The sequence below is a fragment of the Corvus cornix genome, chromosome 2 (genome assembly GCF_000738735.6).
Source record: "Corvus cornix cornix isolate S_Up_H32 chromosome 2, ASM73873v5, whole genome shotgun sequence".
Lineage (NCBI taxonomy): Eukaryota > Metazoa > Chordata > Aves > Passeriformes > Corvidae > Corvus > Corvus cornix.
In genome coordinates this window covers 95,437,732-95,447,448 of record NC_046333.1, presented here as the reverse complement: position 1 = coordinate 95,447,448, position 9,717 = coordinate 95,437,732, and positions in this window count along the sequence as shown.

The following is a 9,717-nucleotide window of genomic DNA, read 5'->3' as shown; positions in this document are numbered from 1 at the left end:
GTCCTGCTGGGATCAAACCCTTTCCCACAGATATTCTTCTGCCAATATTGTCACTGAAAAAAACCCCTGGGACCTGGGGAGTAGCAGTTGGTGAATTCATTCACAAAAATCTAAACAAGATGTATGCATAGATACTTAAAGATATTTTGTAGAAAACACCTTTCAAGTCACTGGTTAAAATTCAGTCAAAGAAATTCAACATAGATTTCTTTCATTATCAGATAAGATAGGCTACCTTTACAGACTTCAAGGCAGCAGGATAAGATTGGCCACATAACTGAAAAGCAGGCAACATAGGCATGAACTGCTTGCATGTCAAAACCTATTTCTCCCCACAGTTAACTGAAGAAATGTGAAAGTAATGAAACTGAAGGTTTATGCTACTGTGGGTGGAATTTCTGGATGATGATGATGCTAATTTACTGCATCATCCTTACTATCTCTAGAAGAAGCAAAGCTGAAAGGACATAACTGCGAAGCTACTTGCCTATGTCTGGAGGTGACACTCAGGGTGAAGCTGCTGATGCACCCTGCACCATTCTTGATGCACTTAGAATATCTCTGCCTAAAGGAGGTACTTCCCACAGCCTTAAATTTGCTTAAAATGCAAACTAGGAAAAGCATCACCTAAAATATCAACAGGAGTTTTCTAAATCCAATGAATAAGTTTAACCAATTTGTGTCAATTACAAAATTCCTTTTAAACTAACTCATCAAGCTCACTTACGTGCTCTCATTAAATTCCCCTTTGTGCTAACATTCTTTAGTGGCAGGAACACACACACACAGATGCACTGAGGCTCAGAGAATTTTCTGGACTGTTACCAATGCATGACCACAAGCCCCAAACCAACCAGGTTATACACACCCTGCCAGAAACCCTCCTAAAGTGAGGTTTTCCTGGGAGTAGTGGGTCTATGAGGGGATGCCTTTCCCTTGGGGCTGGAATGCCAGGCAAGGACACTTCTGGGGGCTGAGTGCCCTCAACACTCCTCTTGTGGGAATGATTTTTCTGCTGAATACCCTTTAGTGACCCTTCGGGGGGTGCCTCAAACCCAGGCACCCCCCGAGAGGGGCTTGGGGAAGGGGGGTGTTGTTGCTTTTGTGTACCTCCATGACAATCAGGAAGGTGCCACAGAAGTTCAATTGAACTTCTTCACAAAAGCACCCCATCTTTTCCCCCCTCCTTATTTTACACCCTGAAAGTTTTGCTAGATGAGAGAAATCTCACATGCCTGTGTGACTTCTCTTGCTGCTTCTCAAAACTCTGGAGTCCAATGTGAAAATGAGCATTAGTGAAAGTTTCAGGGGAAAAGTGCTGGTTTATGATTTATGTCCTTTAGAGATGAGATGACTAGAAAGTTCACTAAGTCCCTGTTGCCGGACTGCAGGTACATATTAAATTAATGCTTCAGTTCACATATTCAGTTCTATTACCTGTCCAACTCTGCCAGTAGTAAAAAGATGCTACCCAGTGACATACTCTGTATAAACTTTACTGTTTTACAAGTTTATGTTACAGTGCAATCTTCTGTCTCTCAGTTGCTGTAATCCCCTGGGCAGCTACTGTTGTTTTCATCAAGGACATCAGGAACTGCCCCCACAACTGCTTAAGATAGTTCCATGCCTGTGGGAAGAGATCAAACAAGATTTATGGTAGTTACTATGTGGCAAGACAATTTGCCTGACACTGATGAGGCTGAAAAAGATAAGGCAGCTCCCAGCAGCAAACCTGCCAAATAATTCAGCAGTTAAATGAATCCCTCTATGATTCCCTGTATGAATACCACTAGGATTATGGTAAAACAAAGGCAGAAACTGATGTAAGTGTGGGAAGAAACAGATAAAGAAGCAAAAGCAGTAGAATAAAATAAGAAAAAAGAGGTAGAGACTGAAGATTGAAGTTCAAAACTTTTTTCCACCTTCAGCTGCAACCCTTATCCATGTTGTTACATACAGTGACCTGTATCTTGCAGATTCCTGCTGCAGTTTCCAAGCTGCACAGAGTAGCATATGTTGGCTACATTTGTTATAGCAGTCCTACACCACATTATTACCTGAATCCTCAACAATGGTCCACAGCAAAGGAGACAGGTATCATCAGTAACACAATTAAATCACAGAAAGGCTACTCAAAAAACTCCAGCAAATTACTGCTCAGCAAACTTCTTATGGGCAAACTTTGCATTCTGAGAGATATGCTGGAAATAAAAGAAATTCACGTCTTTGTCAGGATTACAGCAGACCAGTGTGTTCCATGGGCCATCCACAATGACTTTCTGCTTCCACCCCAACTCCATCACTGTTTTGGGACTTGTCCCATGACAAGCTCTTTACTCTACCTTGGTCCAGGAAAGTTCATGTCTAAGGCTCAAAGGCCTTAGATTTATCTCACCTGTTTCCATGCACCTTAGCAAGTTCCCTGTTACTACAGTCATTTGCTACCTTCATGGGAAAGAAAGAGATACCTGAAGGAAGCCAAGGAAGGGGAAGCATTCATTTTCCTCCAAGAGAGGAACTTTGGAACTTGAGCTCTTCAGACAAAGTCTTAGCCTGCCAAATAGGAAACATTGGTAGCGACCTGTACCTAAAGGTTATTAGGTTTTGCCTACACTATAACCCCTTAGTAATAAAGATGTTCTCATACCAACATCTTTACAGGAAACAAAAATAGCAGGAAACAAAAGTAGCAGGCAAACATCTGCAAGACAAAGTCATTCAATGGAAAGACATTGCAAAGATGGCCAGACCATCTTAGCTTAGACCAACTATTTACGTGTCTTACAAAGCACCCTAACAGTAGAAAAAATGAATGCTTAAACTGCAGGTGACCTTGCACAGGTGCTAGCTGCTGCCTGTGACAGAAACAGAGTGAACTGTCATGGGCCATTCTCTATGAGCAAGGCTTTGTGTGCAAGATAGTGTGTGTTATGCATCACATTGAAACAAGAAAAAGGAAATGAAAGGAATGAGACTGGTCTACACAGGACGTGCTGGGAATGTCTAATGCTTGGTGCATTAGAAGAAGAAATCATTAAGGGAATAAACCAAGAATCTGCTACAATGACATGGCATAGGTCTCCAGAAAGGGAACAACAACAACAAAAAGTGGCAGTAGGTAGGAGACATAGACATCTGGTAGCTTAAAATCACATTAGGGTCTTGAAAAAAAACAACTTCCAAAAACTCAGTCCTCGGGAAAAGATTCGAATTGCAGATTTAAAGGAGGCAGCAAATTCTTTACAGATAGAAAAAGTTATGATTACCTGTTCATCAGTTTTCACAGACAGATGCAGACATATGCTCTACCTAGGTAAGAATGTCTATGCTGTGAGAACATAAATGTAAACAAGAGCTTGACAAAAAATATTTTATAATTATTAATTAGGGGTAAATCAACTTCTGCTATTCTTCTCTTTAAAACAGAATAAATTGCTTTTTTGAAGAGGAACCTCCGAGAAAGCTACAGTAGCTGCTACAACATTTGGATGGTATACAATGCTTTCAGTTGACTAAGTCATAAATTTGAGGCAGTCTGGTAAGTTTCTATATAAATTCTGGCAAAAAAAAGGGTGAGAATCAAGACTGTTTTTATGTAACTACCCAAGTATTAGTTGGAAACAACTCATTTGCTTAAAGAGAATCTTCAATAGTCAAGACAAAACTATCAACACAAATCAAAAAATTCAAAACTTCTTCTTACTGAATGTAATTCTGTCCAGTTTCACTGAAAGACAATTTATTTGAGCTCTCACAGAGATAGGAGATTATAAAGGACATCGACACTGGAAATCCTTACTGCTGAACTAGAAGGAATAAACATAAAGAGCTGAGCTAAAGCTCCAACCAAAACTCCAGTTTTAATAAATCCTGGAATAAATGTCCCATGTAACACAAATATGGATGTGCAGTCTGATTTGGAGATGGAACTCTCTTTGGATTTCAAAATTTGCAGACGTTTTCCTCTTTGCAGTGCACACAATTTGCACAAAATTACTGCAGGTGCAAAATGAGGGACCAAGGCATAGCAGAAAAAATGAAAGAGTGCTCTGTGACACTAAATTACAGTTCCATATATAAGTGCACCGAGTAGCTGTAATGGAAGCCCCAAGTCATTAGCAATTACGAAGTACTTGCAAACAGTGATTGTGGGGAGATGCCAGGAAAATGCCTCCGTCTCTTGAAAGAGATAAACGTGGCAGTTTTTTTCCAGTTCTGCTTGCTAGCTAATGAGAATGAGGCAATGTACTTATCAGTAATGGATACATTCTGAATTCATGTTTTTTAGAAAGAATCAACTGCAGGTTGGCTCTTAACAGAAAAGAGCTGCATAAAACAATGCAAACTTTTTCACATACTGTTCAACAACAAACAGGCTAACTACCACTTCAATCTAAAAGAGCACCCTAAACCAACTCACAGAGAGAGGTCTCCAGCTGCATGAAACTGGACTTCCAATGCTTCAGAAATACTGAGAAATATGGGCAAGAATCCTTGTGCTCCACAAATTCCTACACAGTTACAAAATACAGTGAAAATTGAAGGCCAAAATAACTGCATTCTGCTCATGTTTTGAATATATAAGTTGTAAACATGAAATGTTGAGCTTTTTAAAAAAGAGCACACTGTCAATTACCTCTACTACTTCCTAAAGACAGTGTTATTTCCAATTCAGTCTTTACCATATGTCCTACAATATGTGAAAGGAGATGCAAAACTTGAAATTTAAAAATTACTCAGTAATTGTATTACACCATTACTTGTTCATTAAATGTCTTTTCAGGATAGCAGAACACTAGTCTTACAAAGTTGTGCCTTTCCTCCCAGACAAATATTCCATTAATTTACAATAGAATTAAAACTGAAATTTTAAGATCCTTATATATATATGTGTCATTAGAATAAAACACGGTGGACATGTGATATAGTTACTATGATGAGGTTTTTTCCTCAAAAATACTCTTTTACTTACCATCTCATACAGGTAGCAAACCTGGAATGAAATTATTCTGTTCCAGAGCACTTTACCTCTCTTTCAAGGTTTTTGTTAAACGTTTTCACAAGGTACACACAGGTACCTCTCTTTGCACCTTTCTATCAGAAAAGGAAAAGTTGTAAACCAAGGTGTTAAAAACAAATGAGATAACAATTAACAAACAAATGAGATAACAATTAACAAAGAGCCCCTGATAATCACAAATAACTTTATTCATTATTTCCAGGTTTTGCCAAACATGGAGAGTTTTCAGTATATTTTCTAAGGGGTTTGGGTTTTGTTTTGGATTTTTTTAAGCTAAAATCTTTATTTTCAGGTTCTTCAAAATATCAGGAGGGGTTTTTTTTGCCCTATTTGTTAGTATATTGTTTCTTTGGTACAGAAGAGATATTGATGATCCTGAGCTCTGATATGCTAAGCATTTGCATTAGCTTGAGGGGTTTGGTGGTGGTATTTTTTGTTTAATGGTTAAATACTTTCCAACCCCTGCAGATTAAACTGATTTATAGTATTTCAGGGAATAAACAGGACATAACATAGCTGTTACACATTTTTCCCTACCTTGCATTTTTTTGGGGGTAAGATTTCATCAAGACAGCTGAATTTAACTTTATGACTGATTCAGGAGGGAAATGATTGTTAGCATGTATTCTAAGTGGCCTCTATGCAGAACAAAAGTAATTTTACCTATCAACAGATGATCAGTGTCTAACTGATAAGCGCATTTCCCTTCAAAAGGTTCATCTCTCTTCAAAAGGAGATAAACAACTCAAAGCCAGAAAGAATAACTCCCATTTTAATTTTCTTCAATACATTTAAAAGCCTTACAGTTTTCAACTTCATTATAAACCCTTCTACAACTGAAGTAGCATTAATACAAAGTATCATTACTCATTTTTCACTAACATTTTAAGAGGCACAGCATGAGAAAAAATTTTAAGCCATTTAAGAGTCTGAGAAAGAATAGAATAAGCAGTGCTTTGACATTCAGAATGGTAACTTCCTCACCACACTCAACTCCCTAGTTATCTTTGTTGCCACCATTGCCATCCATTTATGATGGATGCAAGAGACGGGAAACAAGAAAAGGATTTAACTTTTCATAATAATGTCCTTCCAACTCACTACACACAAACAGAGATTGAAACCCATTTCTTGTTCTCATTTTAACTTCCTGAAACACCATTTTTTCTGTGCAGTTTCTAATGCAATTATGTTTGAGCTCAGATTCAGTTATCACAACTTAGTTAGACACAGCAGATCCGCTGAGCTGTAGTAATACATGACAAAGGCAGAAGAGCAAATGCTTTTACCTAAATCTCCTTCTAATTGTTTGAATACGTTGAACAGTCTGGTAAATACAACGTAGGCTACTACATAACTGTTGCCAGGCAGTAAAACATTCAGATATACCTAACATATAAAACTGGATCACTTGCCTAGATTCTTAATCTGAAACAGAATTAATATATTTCAGCTGACGGTATCCTTATTATACTATACATATATTTCTGCTGAGCACTCAATCCCTAGCATCAGGTAGCCATGTACCTGGGAAAAAAAAAAAATAGGAAAAGAAAAAAAGGAAGCAGTTCTTGTCTCAAAAAGCAAGCACATGACAATGAGATCAATTTCAACAAAATCAAGACCATACCTAAATACCTAATGGATTGTGGTGGTTTAGCAAAACTTGATTTGTGGGGGCGAAGAAAAAAAAGGAAAAACAACTGCTTGAAACTGCTGTGACAGGCACAGAGCCAATAGCTGATGGGCAGGTTGCTAGACCAATTGGACAAGCTGGAAACGCCTCTGTGAGGGACATATTTAAGAGAGACCGCCAGAAGCTCCTTTTTCCCTTGTTCCCCTACAAGGGGTGGCAAGGGGCCGGGGTCCCCGGGCCTTCCCGGCGCGGCAGCCGAGGCTGGGCCACCGGGAGGAGCCACCCCGGCGCCACGAACAGCCACACGGCTGGAAAATCCCCCAACTGAGGCCAGGACGGCGGGGCTGAGATTCTTCTGAAGCCGCCGTGGCCGGCACGGTGCCAGTGGGCCCCTGAGGTCAGCATGGCTCGCACCGAACCGGACAAAAAACACCACAGTGCCGGCAGCGAGAGACAGGGCAAGTCTTTCCCCGATGCAGAGCCCGGACAAGACCAACTTCTCAGCTGCAGTTTACAGACACTGACTTTTTTCCAAGTCAGAGAAAAAGGAAAAGTGAGGCCACGTGAAGGAAGGCCAACATGGTGGCAGTGAGGTCAGGGGGGGAATGGAGAGGGCGGAGGCGCTCCCAGTGCCACAGCTGAAATTCTCCTGCAAGCTGTGGTGGGGACTATAATACAACAATCTGTTTTCCATACAATTCATGATGTACATGGGGCGGTGCAGAGACCCACGCACAGCCCGTGAAGAGGAGTAGTCACACTCGGGCGCACAGATGCTGAGAGGCTTTTAAAGATTGAAGAAGAGAACCTTTGCTTCCAGGCTAGAAGAGCTCATCCTTAAAAGACTTAACCCCATAACCCGTGCTGGCAGTTGTAGGAATACTGCGAGAGTCATGGGAGGGATTTTCACTGCCGCAGATTTGGGCGGGCTGTTGCTTGTCCAAGTTGAAACCATGCTAGAAGAGTTTGCGGAGAACTATCTCCCGTGGGAAGGATCCCACGGCAGAGAAGAAACTCTTCTCCTTAAAGAAAGACTCTTAAGAAATGAAATACTGACCAAAACCCCATGTTTGCTTCTTTGTGCGGTTGATGGAAAGAGGGAGGTACTGGGAGAAGAAAGGTGCTCTGAGAGTCTGCTTTAGTTCTCATTAGCCTTTTTACTTTTAATTCTGTCAATAATAAATCTTCTTCAGACTCTTTAAGTTTTGAACTTGTTTTGCCTTGAACTTTTTTCCTCAATAATCCTTATTTCAGTTCATGAAAATGAAGTTTCAATTCCCCCTCCTCTGCTCAGCTATAGCAGAGGAAAATAAGTGAGTAATTTTTCATGGTGCTTGGTGCTTAACCAGCGTCAAACCGCCATATGGATGAATACAAATCAAAACATACCTGCTAAATAGGGAGAGAGGCCAGGCAGGGAAAAGAAGAGTCAATGAGACTACCCACCATACAACTGCTTTCCATATTAAATCAAATGTACCAAAAAGCACATTGGAACTGAAATGTATTATAAAAGCAATTGCAAAAAGAAGGGAAGAAAAACCAAAACAATTGAAAGGGCATTTGGAAGAAAAATACTGTCATTACTCACCTGTGCTACAAAGACTTCAGAATATACAGCTGCCATTAGCTTCCCACTATAGTAAGCCAACTGCAGTAAAGAGCAATGATTCCAGAAGGGCAGTGTTAAAATTAAAGACAATTGCTCAGATAATACAAACCAACAGTTCCAGCCTGTATCAATGGAAGATCACATTAAATGCCAAAAAATATTAATAAATTGCTCATTGAAGACATTTTCCCTTCAAAAATACCTCTTAAAAAATTTTTAAAAAATTCAAGAACACAGAATACAGAAGCATTTAGGTACCCAGCAGACATCTGGAAAAACAAGGATAAATGGCAGAATTAACATTTACATGTAGTTCTATTAGATGACAACTCCACTGTTGGAATAATCTCATGAAAGCCCTTTCATTAAAGCACTCTTTCACACTGATTCCTTTTCAATGCAATTTAAACTCATCATGTTAAATGAGCACTATTATAATAGCACTAAAATAAACATAAGTACTGTTTTTATGCTTGCCTACCATGTAAATCACCCTTTAAAAAATCCTACCATTCTGTCTATTGCAGAGTACTTAAACATACACATTTAGAAGTTGGTAGGGGCTGCTCTATTTTTAATTGGATGAGTTGGTACCTGAAGCACACAAATACAAGTAAAATCTTTGACTTAAAAGTGTTTCTACTTCAGCTCACAGAAATTGTCTTACTACTTGTATAAATGATAAAATTACAACAAACACATTTTTCTGTCTTCAGTATGTAATACAAAATTATTAAAAGCAGCTGCAAGAAATCCTGAGGCTTTAAAGGAAAAATGTGCTGGAAGGCTTAGTGTCACGACCAGTTGCCACATGACCAGATTTCGACTGGTGCCTCCATCTTTCCCGTTTGTTCTAATAATTGTCTTTTATACAGCAAGAATCTTTTACTGTAGAGTGCTACATGCAACTCACCCGACCACCTTTTGCACCAGGTATGTAAAAGTGGACTTAGAAGATTAGATGAAGATGTCAACCAAAGCATGAGTTTTTAGAACATACGCTTTCTTTCATGGAATGGGCCAGTGCAGTTTACCTAATGTAAACCCTTTCCTCTGTGGAAGTTCAGTGTACATCCTTACTTATACAAAGAAAGGAAGATGTGAGTTGAAGAAATGGAAGCTTGATTTAAGGCATTTGTAACTTACCAGATTTGATCATACAGGTGGCACCTACTGAATTTGCTTCTTTTGTGCAAGTTAAAAGCAACTGTCAGCTGAAATCAAAGGAGTGGCATAATACTAATTCAAGTTTACATCCATCTAAGGCCTATTTCAGGATCCAGAAAGATTATGGTCAGTGAAGATACAGGAGAAAAGTTCTGCAACAGTTCCGTCCGTTTTTTAAGATCTTGGAACAGTTTGCTTGGGTTTGCTGAATACACATATTGTTTATGAACAACAGAAGTAAGTCAGCAATAACCTGAGGAAACTGTTCTGCCTTGTAACACC